We start from the raw sequence: 17,923 nt of genomic DNA on the forward strand, positions 1-17,923 counted from the left end.
TGTTTGCGTGTGCTTGATAAAACTTAAGAATGTGTAATTTTCATCAGATTGGTACATATGTGTACACCTTGTCATGTTGATTATTGGACATATCCCGAGGTCTCAATACTCGGTTGATTATTGTAACCTTAAATTTCGAAAATTAAGACAACCTAGCGAAACGTATTCCTCTAGTTTACTAATGGATTACTAAATATATAAGGAATAAAAAGCTTCATGATATTTGATGTTTCCAAGCCAGATATCTTGACAAGATTTAAAAAAAAAAGATACTTAAGTACAAAAGTATCTTCAAAACATGATCAGTTAGCCTTGTTATAAGGCCAGTTGCAGTATCAAGGCTAGGGCGGTATTTAATTCCTAACCTTGCATATGATATTTCATTCGTACTAATTTTAAGAGTTGGCTGATACTCAGAATAGCTAAGTCTTAAGTGTATTATTTGCATTTACCCTTAATACTTGCAGGAGCAAGTTTATTTCAAAATACTGTTTGAATGTTGGCATGCTAACGCTTCAGTACTTAGATTCACTAACGTGTTGCGGCATGTTTAAATAGTTCAGATGGTGAACAATTAAAAGAATTATGATGTTGGCAGCGTAAAATATAATATACACCAGAGTACAAAGTGCAAGAAAGAAAGTCAATTAAAGCCAACATCAGGATGATGGTTTAGTAAAGAACTTCTAAATAAAAGTTTGGTAAGATATGCAGGTATTAATATTAATGGAGCAGTTGAATATATACGACCTACTTTCATATATATATTGTCTATATCATAACAATTATTACATGTACTAGTGGTAGTTAAAATGTTTTCCCATGTATCTTATTGGACCCGGTCTGTGTGTATGTTATGAAATTATTCAAGCTAGATGTTCCTTCACATTTATATTACTGATGCCACCATTAGGACAAATAGAAAGACCTTTAAATAACTTAATCAGTAAAGAATTGTTTGCATAAAATATTCAATCAAAAGCATTAAAAAGTATATATTGAAAGCATTCCATGAATTCCAGTTTGTTACTTGTTACTATCGTAATATCAGACAGGTCAGTGATCATCAGTCCGCTTTAGCTTTTTTTTAAAGTTTACAACATATTTAAATGCCATGTACGGTATAGACTTTTAGTTTTTTTATATCAAAGTACTCCATAACTATTTCTGGTGATGGCTGATAAGTTGACAAAGTCTAATAATGTATTATTTTGTTTAAATAGTATAATGAAAAGCAGCTATTCTTGTATTTGTATTGTTTATGAAGTAGATAATGAGGCTGCCACATGTAATGTTCACGTGGTGGAAGAGGATGGAGAGATAGAGCATCCAGCTCTCTCCTATCAGATCCACCAGGAGAAAGATCCAGTTGAGCAGTTAGGTACACCATGTCATGGCCACCAGGAGGAAACAGCTGATGTTGAAAATCATTAAGTGGACGAGGTCAATCAGCTACCATCAAATGCTCTGAACCAGTTTTCTATCCTCAGTCAAGGTGACCAGGAAGAAAAAGTTGAAGTTGAGCATCCATCTCTCTCCATTTGGCACCACCGGGAGGAAAAGGTTGAGCAGCTACCACCAATTTATGTGGACCATCCAGAACCAGCCGGGTCTCTCTTGCTGGGATCCCCAGGAGGAAGATGAAGTGATGCAGCCATATACTTCCTGTTCAGGATTATGGGATAATATGGTCAAACAACAGAATCCTGCCTTCACTGACAACCAAATGGAAGAGGAGGAGCTCGAGCAGCCAGTTCCTTCCGTCCCTTCTTGTCCAGACCCACATAATTTAGTAATAGAAAAGTCAAACATTGTTCAGTGTACGTGTCAAGACCAAGCAATTACATAGATGGTATATTAAGTCGTCAAAAACATACAAAATTTCTGATCATTCTAAATTCAAGCACATTAATTTTATTATGGATTGATGAAGACCTGTTACACACAACACAAAATCATTCCACACTACATGCTGTTGATTTTAGAAGGATGGCCTTTCAGCATATAAACAGTTTTTACAGACTTAAATAATTGCCTGCAAATACTGTTTAGTCTTCATGATGTGTGTATGTTTGTGTTTGTATGTGTGTGTTTACTCAGTGCACTAGTTGAAATGATACACATATTACATATCACTTTTTATCACCATACACAGCCAGTGATATAATACATATTAGTACATGTATGATTCAGATTGCAGACAGACCTATACTTATCTCTGTTGGTATAAGATACACACATCGAGTAAATCACACCTTTTATCCCGTTGTACTAGTTCTAATCAAATTTTCTTTGTACGTTACAGATCATTAATATATTTTAAAAGGCATCTTGTCATTTATAGAAATAGGAATTATTTGGTAGAATAGTTTAAAAGCTGAATTGTTCAACCTTAGTTATCATTGTTGCAGTTGCTCTAGATTTGTGGCAGAAACATTTCAAACAGAATATTTTGGTCTTCTTGTGTGAAAAGATAACATTTTTGACCGAAACAATATTTTTTCACAAAAGACCAAGTTCCTGATGAGGTGAGTATGTTGCACTGACTTTATTCATTTGCCATTTGCAATTGTGTATGACATATATCTTGAAATTAGATTCTTTTTCGCTGATCCATGTGGTCACCATAATTACATTTTTTATTGATCCTGCCTAAATTTTACTGGTCTGTACATTTTCATATTTCTCCCAAGTCTTGTAACATAAAGGGTAGACACTGCATCCTTTTTGGGGTCATATTTAAAAAATCCAAGTCTTATTAGTTGATATTTAATTATGAAGATAAGCAGTTTATTACATGCAAATGTTGATGATTGCTTTGGAGGTTTCGATATTTTCCAGTAATTATGTATATTGGAGACATGTGCTGTGATGTACATCTATGCTTCATGTTCCCACGTGAATATAATTATTTCATTTCAGATCATTGATGCCTACATGTACTCTATAGTTAGGGACACAATGGTGAGTTCTGCTGTGTTTAGAGTACGATTTGTTTTGGTTTTATTTTAATATTCTTCATCTTTTCTGCATTTGTGATGCATGAATGATAAAGCTTTCTTGAATGTTGTAATACTGTCCTAATGTTCAAGATGTACATGTCAGTGTTGGAAATGTTGCAATTATATGCTTGTTATTCAGGATGTTAATTTGTTGGTGTTGGAAATGTTGTAATACTTTGCTTGTGTTCAGGATCTACATGCTGGTGTGGAAATGTAATAGTATGCTTGTATTCAGGATGTACATGTTTGGTGTTGGAAATGTTGTAATACTATGCTTGTATTGTAATACTTTGCTTGTGTTCAGGATCTACATGCTGGTGTGGAAATGTAATAGTATGCTTGTGTTCAGGATGTACATGTTGGTGTTGGAAATGTTGTAATACTATGCTTGTATTGTAATACTTTGCTTGTGTTCAGGATGTACGTGTTGGCGGGGAAATGTAATAGTATGCTTGTATTCAGGATGTACATGTTTGGTGTTGGAAATGTTGTAATACTATGCTTGTATTGTAATACTTTGCTTGTGTTCAGGATCTACATGCTGGTGTGGAAATGTAATAGTATGCTTGTGTTCAGGATGTACATGTTGGTGTTGGAAATGTTGTAATACTATGCTTGTATTGTAATACTTTGCTTGTGTTCAGGATGTACGTGTTGGCGGGGAAATGTAATAGTATGCTTGTGTTCAGGATGTACATGTTGGTGTTGGAAATGTTGTAATACTAGGCTTGTATTGTAATATTATGATTGTGTTCAGGATGTACATGTTGGCGGGGAAAAAGTAATTCTATGCTTTTGTTCGGGATATACATGTTGGCTATATGTCTAAGTGTTGTAGATGTCAAGTTTTATGATTGATTCTTGATTTTTTAACTAATAGTTAATAAGCCAGTTATATCTTGCCAAAGCCATTGCATCTTCTGATTTATTTTAACAGTTCCATCATGAAATTAATGGAAACAGAAAACCAGTAGAAAAATATATTGTCCGTTGATTGGATGCAACTTTGTGCCATTAAAAACTTGACTATTGACACAAATGTTTTCGAATTAGCTACCCACATCTGTAAAACAGATGATCGGATTTGTTACTTTTTTAATTATATATTTCTATTCACTTGGTGCATTTATTCAATGTACATACAAAATACGAGAGCATTTTTTATTAATGTGTAAATTTTCTCTTTTACAGAGCAAATATCAGAACATATCATGTTTTGTGGTTTCCCTGATGCTCAATAGAAACACCAGTGTAAAGTGGCCGATGTAAGCTATTTGTAATTCTTTTGAATCCAAAATATCCAATTCTATTTGTTACAAGATTTTCTAGAAGAAACATGCCATTCTTATTTAAATGTGTTTTTCATTTTGATTTGTATGTTTTAATTTGCATGACAGTGTTACCTACTACTGTCTGTTTGTCCTCACATCAAGATCTGTGGTGGAACATCCTTGTTCCATCAACACATTTATGTTTTGCTTCAAGTTTATAGATTAAATTCCTCAATAAAGTTCTATCATGCATTTTATTGTGCAGAAAACAACGTTGTTTTTTTTTCTTCACATTTTTAACCTTGAATAAACCATTAATGTAGTAACTATTTTCTGAATTGTTAGAGAAATAATATTCAGTAGTTGTTTGCTTTTCCGTACTTTTTTCCATTTATTCCATCAGCAGGTTGAAGCCGCAGCCGAGTCCATTATAGGATTATTCAACATTGGTCGACGACATTTGATGTAAGTAGTTGAGTTCTTTTCTTGTGATTTGGAAAGGTTTATTCTTATTGCATATTCATAAGGCAGTTAAATCACTTTGCATTGTCTCAGTGATGTCTTCTCAAAACGTTTTATACTCATATTGCTTGCAGAAGAGGTATTTAGGTTTGACTACGTATGTACTTCTGTCCATTATTACTAGTTTCTTGGCAAGATTGCACAAATTCCACATGACCTAGAGAAATATAGTTTGGCTTGCATACTTGCATGTATAAAAAAGATGACAAGATTTTCAGCTATTATGGCAGCATTTCAGTTTCTTTTACACATTTTAAAATATTTTATTGTTTGACTTTACAATTCATTGTTAGCACAAAAACCAATTTGTATGTGAATGGATATGAATTTATAGGATCTTGTTAGATTTTCGTGTCATTGTAGCAATTAATGAAATTGACAGAAAGAATTGATTTTTTTTATTAGAATATTTTTTGTTGGCATTTTGTATGTGCAACAAGTGTTGGTCCTTCAAATTATTTCTGCAAGTGCCAGGAGGATGACTGTCCTTAATCCTTTAAGGGGAAGTGGATTAATCAGGCATTTTGTCCACTTGGAAGTAAGCGATTATAGCGTATTTCATAACTGAATAAACATATAACAGTCGTTAAGTATATAGATTATACCAGCTATTACACAAGTTATTGCATTGAAACTCAAACTGCTAAGCAATTGAAGACTTTAAATTGTACTGCTGAATGCCATATTACCATTTAGGAGAGCCAAGAATTCATTTATTAAATTTGCTTTGTAATAATGATGGCAGTAGAAGTGGCTTTTGAGTACTATGCCCCAAACAGAATATAGATCAATATCTGTTGAAATAGAAAATGTAGAGAAAAAGTGCAGAATCTGACACTGTGTGAATACACTAATGGAAGTTAGTCAATGAAATAATATAGGGCAGCTGCTTGATATTAATATTCTTAGTTTTTGTAATTTTCATTTTTGGTCCTTCTTGGCTAATAGCCCCACTAATTTAAGACTGACTTTGGGTCCAAACTGGGAGGTTATCACACTCACATAGCAAACAGCCTGATAGCACCTCCTGTGGCATCTTTTGTTTAAAGGTGATAACCCACATATTTAGTTTCAGAAACTATCATGAAAAGAGCAAATTAGTTTCTTCACTTTCTTTTGGGCACATTTGGAAAATATTGCAGCATGTTTTAGTTGTACATTCTCCCAATGCGGGTATGTGAGAAAGCTGCAAGTAGCTTCCCGTAGGTCGGTGTTTACTGGGGTTTTCCTGGATTCTTCGTCTGCCACTTACACTGGCTGCCAAATAAAGCATATATTTTTCTGAGAAATGGCGTTAAACCCCCACAACAACAAAAACATCATTCTTGCCATTGCTGCTTGAATGCTAGCACTATTACATAAGGTCTTTTATTTTTATTTTACATTTGTTTATAATTGTTTTAATTATTCAACCATGATTTAAAGATTTATCGTATGGATTTTTTATATCCATAGCTATAACATTTAGATTACATTGGACCACATCATTGGAAGTGAAAACTCCTATTTTACACGCATCTCACTATTCATCTAGCCTTAAGAGTATATAGTTCTGATGTCATTAAATGTCTCAAAATCAATCAAGGAAAACATTGGTGGGAAATAATTTAACATGTCATTAGCAATAATTATTTCATTATAACCACCCCAAAAATGCATGCCTAAAAAGAATTGCCGTTTACTATCAAATTAAAAATTTGACACAGCTGAAAATACTCTTTCACCTACGCGATTAAGATAGTGGGTTTCAATTAGGTGAATGCTAGTAGTGATATCATATTAAGAATATGTATTGCTTGATTTTTATTTGTTGACTTTTGTAGTTTGCGGAAATGCTCCTCAAACAGGAGGAGCTTTTGCTTCCACCACAACCAAATGACATCTTCCACTATCGCCTGAAGATGCTGGAAAGTATGGCTAAAAATCAAGGTATGTGCATTATTACACTTTTTTTTTTACAGTTCTCTCTCTTTCTCTCTATTGCCTCCTTCAAACCATTTGTGAACAGTTACCATGCTTTTTGTCAACCTTGATGAAATTATTTCTTTTTGCATCTGTTTGTGTTTCCATATGTCCATCTAATTTCTACATTAACATGTTAAGGTTTTAAATATTAAATGTTGGAGTTTTATAATTTGCTTTTAATTCCATAACATTTTAACCCACTATCTTAGGACTTAATAATAACGAATGAACATTATACAACTGTTATCCTAACAAACAACCATTAGACATGTTTTATATACTACAAATGAAGCAACAAACACTTTGGTCTCATTTGTTAAATAGTTACTTTTGTGCTTGTTAGTTCTGTCACAGACAGTGCAAAAGTGGAACCAATTTACTTTTTCTTTTTCTATATTTCTCTTAGACAGCAACAATAAAGAATTGTGTAGACACTGTTGATGCAAATGCCTCCAGGTAGGTAAATAAAAAGTCCAGTGGATAAGTTGGGATGTATGTGTATTTGGCATGGGGTAGAGGTGGTTAATGTTTCAAAAATTCTTTTAATGAACTAATCGGTTGATTATAAATAAGGCATTACATGCCACTACATGTAATAAAATTCAAACAATTAACAAGTAGTATATTGAATGTCCTGAATCTTTAGTCTTATGTTTCAAACATTTGGCAAAATATTACCTGGAAGTTCACGATTGTTTGCATGAGGTTAGTCTTTCTATAGTTTATTTGCTTATGTTTTGTACCAAAAATACGCACATTGGTTTACATAAACTTTTCATTATCTGATACTTTTCTTGTGGTTATGCAAGCACGATCATTCCATCACTGATACTGTCATTGTAAGACTTCGCATTCTATGTGCATAATCAAGCTTCAAGCAGAATTACAACAAAATATTAATACAATAGATATCTAATTGGTTATGTATGTCCTCGGTTTGTTTTCTGAATTTTACTCCATGCAAAATGATAATAAAAGAAAATACGCAGCCCAGAGAAGGTCTTCACTTAATAAGTGTAACAATCGCGTATGTGTTACATTATATCATGATCTCCGCGATTTCGCGAAGTATAACAAACGCGTATGTGTTACATTATATCATGATCTCCGCGATTTCGCGAAGTATAACAATCGTGTATGTGTTACATTATATCATGATCTCCGCGATTTCGCGAAGTATAACAAACGCGTATATCTTGCAGCAAGATTATGATATCAGCTATTTTGCAAAATGGCTAGAACTTGTTTTGAATTCGCGTGATCCATGATTCGCTAAGACGCTAATTTAATCACTAAAAATTGTAGGAGTTTAATTACTGATGATAACTTGATTTAATTTTAACACGTTTATATCAAGACTTGCAAATTTACTGCTTTACTGAAGCAAAATATAATAACTTGAGCTATGATGTTTTCAAGTAATCTCTAATAGTGAAGTTCTTGTTCACTCAATACCATAACATTTTTCACTGTAATGCATTGTTCTTGTAATGACGGTGACCAGTTGGTAGAAGGTATGACTTGTAATCCATTGGTTGCAGAATCGATACCGACAGAGGCCAGCCCGGGTTGGCTGCCTTAGTGTGTCATTGTAAAAGGAGATTATCTCCCATTTCCTCGTTATGATATTGCTAATAATGTGATAAAAGTTCCGTAAATACCAACAAAAGCCAAATCTGTTTAATTAAAACCGCAAGAAAAAGAAATATACAAAAATTAATAACATTAATACGTTTTTTTTTTTTAAATTCATGAATAATTGTACTCAGTAAATGGGCAGTACACACATATACACAGGCCACAAGGTAAAGAAAATGTTTGAAAACCATGCTAACTTATTACCTCTAATTGTATCTGACATTTTTAGGGTTAATTTAACTAAAAGAAACATTAACTCGTACGTGTAAATGCATATCAATCAAGGAAAATACCAAGAATAACCTCGTATTACTTTTTCACCCTAGTTATAAGTTAAATGCGAACGTCCCTTCCAAAAAGAGATATAATACATAATAGGTATATACGTGAGTTGCGGTTGGTGTGTAATGTGTCCTTCTGGGGAATATATATTTTGTGACAAAACTAGAGCAAACAGCTCCTGCGTTATGTACATTAGATTAATCAGACACTGGTATATGCATTTTAATCTTACACGAACGAGGATATTGAGTTTGCAGTTTATTAGAAATTATTTCTTTTAAGTACATGTAGTTAAAAGAACATATTTCAATCTATTCAATAAACAAATTAGCGGAACATATTCCTTTGGATAGTCATGCTGTTTCGAGAGCTCATCTTGATTTGAAATATTTTGTGGATTTTCTTTCCAAATGGAGAAAATATTCTGCCGTCGTTTCGGGTGAAATCGATCATTTTCTGTCTAGAAAACATTTGCACATTTCATGTAAAGAGTTCTGTTCTACAAACAGATACCCAAATTCACTAAACCAGGCTGTTCTACGAAGACAACTTTTGTCCAAAAATGATTTCCAAATCAATAAGCAGTGACTGTTCCATCAAGACGGATTTTGTCCACAGAACAGATGAAGTTATTTTGTGAGTATGGGACTCTTCTATGAAGAAAATTTTTGTCCATAAAACAGATATACAAATCATTAACTAATAAAAACTAATATTTAACTAACTCAAGGCTGTTCTAAAGAGACAAATTTTGTCAGTAGAACAGATGCTAAATTCACAAACCCGGTACTGTTCTGTGAAGACAAATTTTTGTCTATAAAGCAGATCGACAGTTCATGGAACCAGGCTGTTCTGTGAAGACAATTTTGTTTTCTTCATCAAAACAGACACACAATTCAACAACTTGAGACTATTCAATGAAGACAAACTTTTCCAATCAAACAGGTATACACTTCACTAAGCAAGAATGATCAATGAACAAAAAATTTACCAACAGAACAGATACACAATTCAATAAACCAGGCTGTTCAATGAAGACAAATTGTTCCATCAAAATAGATTTCCAAATCAATAAGCGTAACTGTGCCATAAAGAAAGACGTCGTCCACACAACAGGTGTTCTATGACGACAAAATTAGATCCACAAAACAGAGCGCAAGTTTCATAAAATGGGTACTTTTCTCTGAAGTCCTTTTTTCTTTCATCTGTTTCGTATTCATTATATTCTGAATAGGCTTGTAACCTTTACCTCTTATTTGGATTACATTTTTGGCGAAGTTATTATTTGATATAGAAAATTGTTACCGGTATCAAGCATAACAGTTTCTTATGTCCTACTTCAGGGACGCTTTTTTGTATTAAAAAAAAGACTCTGCATGTATCTATATAGGCTATTATTTTGATTTATAAAAATATAAAAATAAGTAATCGCTAATAATTTGAGGAAGAAGAAGCAAAACTGAACGTACACATGTAGTACTTCAAGATAAAGCTGATCAAATTATGTAAAAGGTATATAAAAGAAAGAAATGTGACTCCGAGATGGTTTATTCCGGGAAAATGACCGTATGTAGAAAGACATAGTGTCGCCGAGGCTGCTAGACTTAAATTCCAACAATAGCGTCAAATGTTCGTGTTTTCCGAGGTGACTTTGTTTCGATCAACATAACAAACTTAAAAGTTATGATTTGAATTTTTGTGTTTCGAACGTGACCTAAATTTTACGAAACATGCATGTCGCCAGGCATATAGATTTTCTGAAGGATCATGAAATTTAATATTACTCCAAATATCATCCGATACAAAAGTGCATTTAAGAGTGGATGTATTAGGACAGAATTTTTGAGTAAAAGTATTAAGATTAAAATTTTCTCTAAATTGTATTAAAAGTAATTTTTCATTAAATTATATTGAAAGTAATTTTCCACTAAAATATATTAAGATTGATTTTATCTATTTCTGCACTACAGCTGTATACTGTTTTAATAAATATCGCGCTTTATGAGCAAGTGCAAAAACCCATAAAATACATTTCTCTTGTATCCGAAGTTCAGCAATTTAGATTTGGTGCTAAAAAGGGAAATTAATAAATCCTTAATGGATAATTAAGCTGGATGATTCATGCGTTTCCCGTGGGAAAGGACGAGAATCTTGTTCATATTCGTAATGAGCGACCACAAGCACGGCGCATAAATAAAGAGCTGACTTAACGCAGAATTACTTCGTTCAGCGAGAGTCAGAACAGCTCGGTATTCCTTTACAGGTTAGAATTGTCTGTGTTTGTACACTTCCTTAAAGAATAGGCACTTTTTAATATTGAGATTTTAACGGTAAAGTTAATATTTTTGCAACATTTTGGTGAGTTCTTTCAATTTTATATTGTAATGGAATGTTTAATTGTTTCAAAGAATTTATATTCATTTGTATTCATGGTATGTATTATTGAAAAAGACGAATTCACTACCAACTTCATGTTTAGATTTAATATGGAAATAAAAGATTCTTTAAGTAATCAAGAATAATGTTTTAGTAACCTATTCCAAATTAGTATTCTATTTTAAATTTAGGAAAATACATGTCTTCAAAATGATTGTCGCAACTATTGAATTTTATACTCTTGGGCTATCATGAAGTTAATCAAGATTTAATTATCTGTATTATATTTTAAAAGGCAGAAATTATACAAATGTATGAAGTTGGTAAGCACGAATGAAATGTGTAATCTTATAAGTATTTCGTGTATTTTAAATATAAAGGTTTTATAGATGTATCTCTAGAATGTAGTATTATATATAGCATTATATATATATATATATATATATATATATATATATATATATATATATCAATTATTTAAATAAAATTTGTTCATCGAGTCAGAACAGCTGTCTTTCTTTACAGTCACTCCCGTTACCTCTCGTTCAGCCTCCCAAAGATGTAGCCATATGTACAGCATTATGAGTGACACCCTTTGTTTAAGAGAGCCTGATCTCTTTCTTCTCTCTCTCTCTCTCTCTCTCTCTCTCTCTCACCATGGACAAATTCCTTCTCATAGCAAGAAATGGGAAGGTTATGAAACACAAAATCTCATTCGTAACAGATGTGATTTTGTAGGAGAAAGGGTAATGGTAATACGTAAATACTTACTTGGTCTACAGTATTTTGTTTAATGTCATCAAATAACATCTAACTAACGTAACTGTATGCAGAGTTTTCCCCATGTCGCATTAAAGAATCCTATCCTACATAACGTTGTTTTCTCAGCACAGATAATAATAAATATCTTAGGAATATAATTTACTCAAATACTGTGTTGACAAAATAATTTAGACCTATTCTAGAAACAAATCCCTTTTAATTTTCGTATCAATTGCTTACTTCATTTACAATTCTAACTGCATTAACACTATAACGCCCAAAATTTCATACTTGATTCCCGTAGATACCTGGATGAATGTTGTTATTATTAAAGTATATCAACACCTGTTATATGACAGAGGTCACAAGTCACTCACATGCACTGTTGTTTAAGAAATTATTTCCAAGGACATAACCTCCGTAACGTAACATCCATATTATATTAATCATAGCACAACCAATAGAAAAATAAAATTTGTGAGTAAAAATTGGAATTGTGAAGGAAAATGAGCCTATGATTAAGAATAAATGATTGTTTATCTTAAATTCGATACTTTATATTTTGTTAATTTTCTAACCATTTTCCTGATGACATTGTTTTATTTTTTGTATTCTCGATAGGTTTCAGTATAGTTTGATGATCTGAGTAGAGCTTAATTTCAGCAGTAGAAAAGGAAAGGGGTGGGGCGGATGGATGTTGCAATGGCAGCCGCAATCAAATTTTGTACATTGACTGAAAGGGTAATATGAAGTAATAGATGGATTAGAAGATACTTTGATGGTATACTGAAGAGCCAGTTTTGTTTGTCCGAGAGATAGTGATGTCTAATTTGCCTCAGTAAAGATATTTTATCAAGTGGAAGTTATAACTACTGCAACATAAAGTCGGTGTCCCTGCCTGAGTATCAGATCATGCATCTACGTGAGCTTTTCACAAAATTGGCGCTCTGATCCATACACAATAGGACCATAAGCAAGTTGTGATCTTATTAAAGCACTATTTTAAAAGGAGTAAGAGATTCTTATTCTTGTCAGCTCCTGTATCGGCTACAACTCACACAAAAACCCACGGCTTTTCCTCCATTTGTCCTTCATATACCCAATATGTGGAAACTCTGAGTTAATTTAGCATCAGAAACACATCCTAACATAAACTCATCTTCTCCACAGCAGGGGTAAGAGAACTGTCATGAGTTCTGGATCTTGGTTTATTTTTAATTTGCACAAGCTGCATAGAGTTTTTAATATTAACATTTTATAAAACGTTTTCTTATTAAATATATCAAATTTTCAGTTCAATGCAAATTTGTAGCTGAATTTAGTAAGCTTCTACAACTTAGTAAAATCAAAAGTGGTTGATATATACTGGTAATTAATAATTCTTTATGGTCTCCAAGCTGAAATCTTTTGGGACCAAAGTAAATATTTGGTTTCTAAAGCCTGTCTTTTCAGAGATGGACTATTTTAGCTTAGTAACAAGATAAGATTAGGTGTTATCTCCCATTTTATAAAGATGTATATAGTAAAACCTGTACTAATGATCACCTGTGTTTAGCAATCACCTGGTCACAACATCTATTATAATTCATCCCAGCAAAATTTCCTATATAAATGCTCTGAATTTAACAGTCATTTGCCTTTCACTGAGTGTGACCAGAAGTTTCTGACCAAATAATGGTTTTACCATGCCTTAGGCAGTCACTTTCTTTGTTTGATAAGCTATTTACTGATTTGACTCTCTCTCTCTCTCTCTCTGTATATCTATCTATCTATCTATCTATATATATATACATATGGAAGAAAAAGCATGTCCACAGACTGTAGAAGTCTGATTAGTCCAAACGAACTTGATCAATCTCATTTCTACCACAATAGTTTATGTGTGAATGTTGATCACCTGATTTCTAGAACTTCATTCTATCAACAGCAATAGGCAATACTGCAAAGGTTATGGACATTGCACAGGGCATGGTGACTTTCCAGACTGCATGATAAAGTTGAAATTGTGATATGGAATATTACTGGTATTACCGGCATCATATTTCCTGTACACCCACCCACATCCCTATCAAATCATGTCTGGCTTACTGCTTACATGGATGAAATAGAGATTACTGACTGATGGCATGCATGCAAGCATGGATCATTGTGCTGAATAAGAAGGATAGAAGAAAGAGGGTGGTCTTATTTTACAAGACTATGCTGGTATGAAAGCCCTGTCTTAAATATACTCCTTCCTTCCGTCAATCAGTCAGTCAGTGAGTCATTTCATTCTATAATTTTTTAAGATTTATTTATTTTGCTTTTTAATTTCTTTACTTTTATCTTCATATTCTGAGAAAACTGTTTCGACCCCTCCTTAGGTCTCATCAGGTGGTAGTAAATAACACAAGTGCACATAACATGCGTTGCGTTACCTACGGATTTCCCCACAACAGTTTTCCATTCTGTATCATGTGTTCTTCATTGTGTTTTTGAGTACTGTCATTTTGCACATGGACTAAGATCTTCATTTCTGTCTGCAGTGTCCACTAGCTCCTGCTAAACCTGCATATAGGAGTGATCACCCTTGGAGTCCAGTGGTACTTTGCACTAGTCAGACTTCCAATTGCCTTGCTGGGTTTTGTACCACAGATGATCCTGTATCATATTTCCTCATCTTATCAGAAAAAGTTGCCTGGTTTGTGGATACTTTTCATACAACATACCTCCCAGTGTTTTACTTTGGTTTTCAATGATTTCCCCATTCTGTTATTGAGTCTGTGTATTGTTGAATGCACTCTTGCCTCAAAGTTTCTTGAATAGTTAACATTTTTAGGTAATGAGACACCGATTGATCTGTTCACCGCCTCACATTTCTGTGTCTTTGTGTTCAGTTTCTTATCATTTTCTATCATGTTTAGATGAATCACTTGATGTGGGCCCAGATATACTGATCATATCCATCAACTGTTGGTACTTCCTCCCCACAGACCTTTGAATAATGCCAGCATTTCTTGCAGTGCTTCGAATAACAGCACACAGTGGCATGCAGTACGTGGGGGAGTTGACGTTCAAAATTTCTAATATCACCATTGCCTTCCATCATTCGTTTGAAGATCAAATTGCAGGGTGCTTAAATATCTTGGCTGAGAATTTTCTACTTGAGCCTTTTTTATTCTCTCATTCTTATTCCTGGAAATATGTTTTCAATAAATATTGCAGAATTACACAATTTGAACTGTGAACCACCTAAATGAATAGGATCTGACACTCGTTCATCTTGCCATATTGGATGTAGAATGTTTTAAGCATCATGATTGCCAGCAGCAGTCTGTGCATATCCATTTGTTGTTGCATGATTAATGAGAATTTCTTGCAGCACAAACCTTTTACCTATTTCTCTTGCCATTTCATAATCTGAATGTGGTATAACTGGTGATAGATTTGCTGTGTAGTCAACATGACCTTCTGAACATTGCACATCCAATGCTTTCCGTTTCAGCCATGCTCCAGTCCAACACATCTTGTTTTCTAATGTCATCCCCACAATGTATTGCTTCTCTGTAACAGTTTTGCAGGCAATTCCATAAGTCTGAGATAAATTTTGACCAGGTTTCTCTCATGTCCAAAGCTAATGGCATTGCATCTTGCATCTTGTGTCAAAAGCAACATTTTTTTGCATAGGATCCTGCACACTATGCATGACATTAACCTGTCTGACTAGTTTCACCTTGTCTGCCATAAAAAGATTATATTTAGCTCTACAGTAGCTTTGCCTACAATGCTGAAGGCCCTTTGCATAGCTGTTTTCCTAGGTGGTGGGATGTCAGTGGCCGCAAGCATCTAGCCCTGGTGTTACCCACTGGTGTAGTCCAGCTTGAAATATCATATTTACAACAGTAGGATTTGTCTCAGGTTTATTTGTTTTTATCTCCTAGTTCAACTTATACTCTTGTGACTTAAAGCTGCAGTTCTTACACATCATTATATGCTTCCAAGAAAGTCCCCATTTTCATTCATTAGCAATTTGGAACTCAGGTCTCTCACATATGTTGTCTTGATTGCCATGCCTATGAATGATATCATTCAACATTTCAACTTTTTTTTTTCATGCAGATCCCATCATACTGATTCAATTCTGTCTCTTTCAGGTCCAGCTTTGCTTTGGATGATGGCCATTTATAACTAGAAGACCCATTCCATTACAGTCTGGTGCTACAACTGAATGAAGATCCTCATTTGTCAGCTTTGTCCCTGCTATTCTTTGGTCAGCTGAACAGATGCAGCACTAGAACTTAGTAGAGTATTATTAGTCAGATATGTGACCTCTTTGTTATGTGGAATATTTCCAGGTTTAAAAAAGTTTTCTTCCTCTTTTTGTACCCTTTCATGGTTTCAGTTACAATGACTGCATGTAAAGTACAAGCAGTATCCTTTCTCTCACTTATGTAACTAAGATGAGGCATGATACCTTCAAAGAACTCCACCAATTCTTCAATACTGTTGGAAGCTTAACATCTGAGAGCTCCTCCCCATCATCAGTGGAAATGACATTATTTAGTTTAATTACTTAACACCTGATAAGGAAAACCATTGATGTTCATGACAAAGGAATGGAGACATATTGCCAAAGAACAAAATTTGTCAACTTCAAGTTTTAAATTTTTATGTATTTTTTTTAATTGAATTTTCTAGTAAAGTTTAACAGACAAATTTAATTTCTAGTAATTTCCAATCTGTCTTATTACTCAAAACTAATTACAGCTCATTTCAAGAGTTTATCTTGATTAATAAAATCACAGTTATACTTTAATTTTTATGCATTTTTGACAGTCAACCATTTTGAACTTCCTTGTGTTTCTGTTGCAAAGGTGTCAGATAAACCTTCTGTTATATTCATGGATCAAATTCATGAAACTTTGCAACATTATTTCAGACATATTTATTTTATTACAGATGGAAGTATTTTTCCATTCAGGTGAAATTTTCTAATCCAATTAGGAATCTTGTCATAGTTAGTACCTCCAGTTCAGCACCCATGAATGTAGCCCTGTCTATGTTTAGAGCATTTTTTCCTCTCTCATTTTGTTGGTGATACAAGAGTTAAAATAAATCATTCTTGGTATAGATTTAAAGGTAATTGTTTATTCTTTGGAATATGAGCTTATGGCATGGTTGCCTGTGTGTATTTTGGCAACAATGCAGTGAGTAATAAGGCCTTGGTGATTAACCGAAAGTGAAATCTGTGTTCCATTGCATGTTGCATTGTTTACAACTCAGTCTCTTTAAGAAATGCCAGTGAAACAATAACAAGAACTTCAATGTGAAGTCATCTCTGAAGGTATTTTAGATTAATATATGATTTGTATTAAGTGGTACCCAGTGGAAAGTTCAGAACTGATAAACAAATCCATTGGCTCCAACTTGGAACAGTGGTACAAATAAAGCCATGGATTCTGATCAGATAAAACTTCATTATGCTAGGTCATTGCCCACATTTGTTAGCAGGACACAGATTCTGCATTGCGATTTGTCTCAAAGTTTGAACCACAGGTACAGCTTAACAATAAACTTGATCATATGAGATTAATTTGGTACAACCCATGTAGGTGTAATCTTCATATCTGGTGTTTGTGATGGACGACCAGGTTGAAGTGCTATCTTAAAGTCTGAAGACAAAAGTCAGCAATAAACAAAAGGCAAAAATTTTGGGGTGTATATATCTACAAATATCTGAGATATTTAAAGTCTGAGTTCAGCTTCAAACTCCCAAGACCACACAAATATGTAGCACAGTAAATTTGAGCCTAATATTGGTACAATATGAAAAGTTAAAGGCACTTGAATATCCTTTATTGTAAGCTGATGACTTTGCAAGTAAAAACACTATGCTACCCCATGCCACTTCATCTGGCTAGAACTTAAGAACTGGAAATTTGGTACTGAACATTTGCATACAGTCATCATTTACATAGATGTACACCTGGAGAAATTTTCATGGTAATCAGAGATAATCGCCCAGGGATCTCTGGGTAATTTTTCTTGGAATAAACATCTTGCTTGATGCAAAAAAAAGAAAAAAAGAACTGCCATCTTTAGGATCGTGTGCTGCATCATCTGATT

General features: G+C 33.7%; 1 long non-coding RNA gene across 1 annotated transcript; it reads left to right on the forward strand.

Annotated features, from left to right (window-relative positions):
* Window positions 1-2,925: 2,925 nt before the first annotated feature.
* On the forward strand, window positions 2,926-16,084 carry LOC149805819 (uncharacterized). Its single transcript, XR_016419797.1, has 5 exons — window positions 2,926-2,964; window positions 4,194-4,267; window positions 6,619-6,724; window positions 7,167-7,216; window positions 15,952-16,084. It is a non-coding gene; the product is annotated as an uncharacterized LOC149805819 (long non-coding RNA).
* The last annotated feature ends 1,839 nt before the right edge of the window (window positions 16,085-17,923 follow it).

This window comes from Sinohyriopsis cumingii, chromosome 2 (genome assembly GCF_028554795.1).
Source record: "Sinohyriopsis cumingii isolate HCF-2022 chromosome 2, ASM2855479v2, whole genome shotgun sequence".
Lineage (NCBI taxonomy): Eukaryota > Metazoa > Mollusca > Bivalvia > Unionida > Unionidae > Sinohyriopsis > Sinohyriopsis cumingii.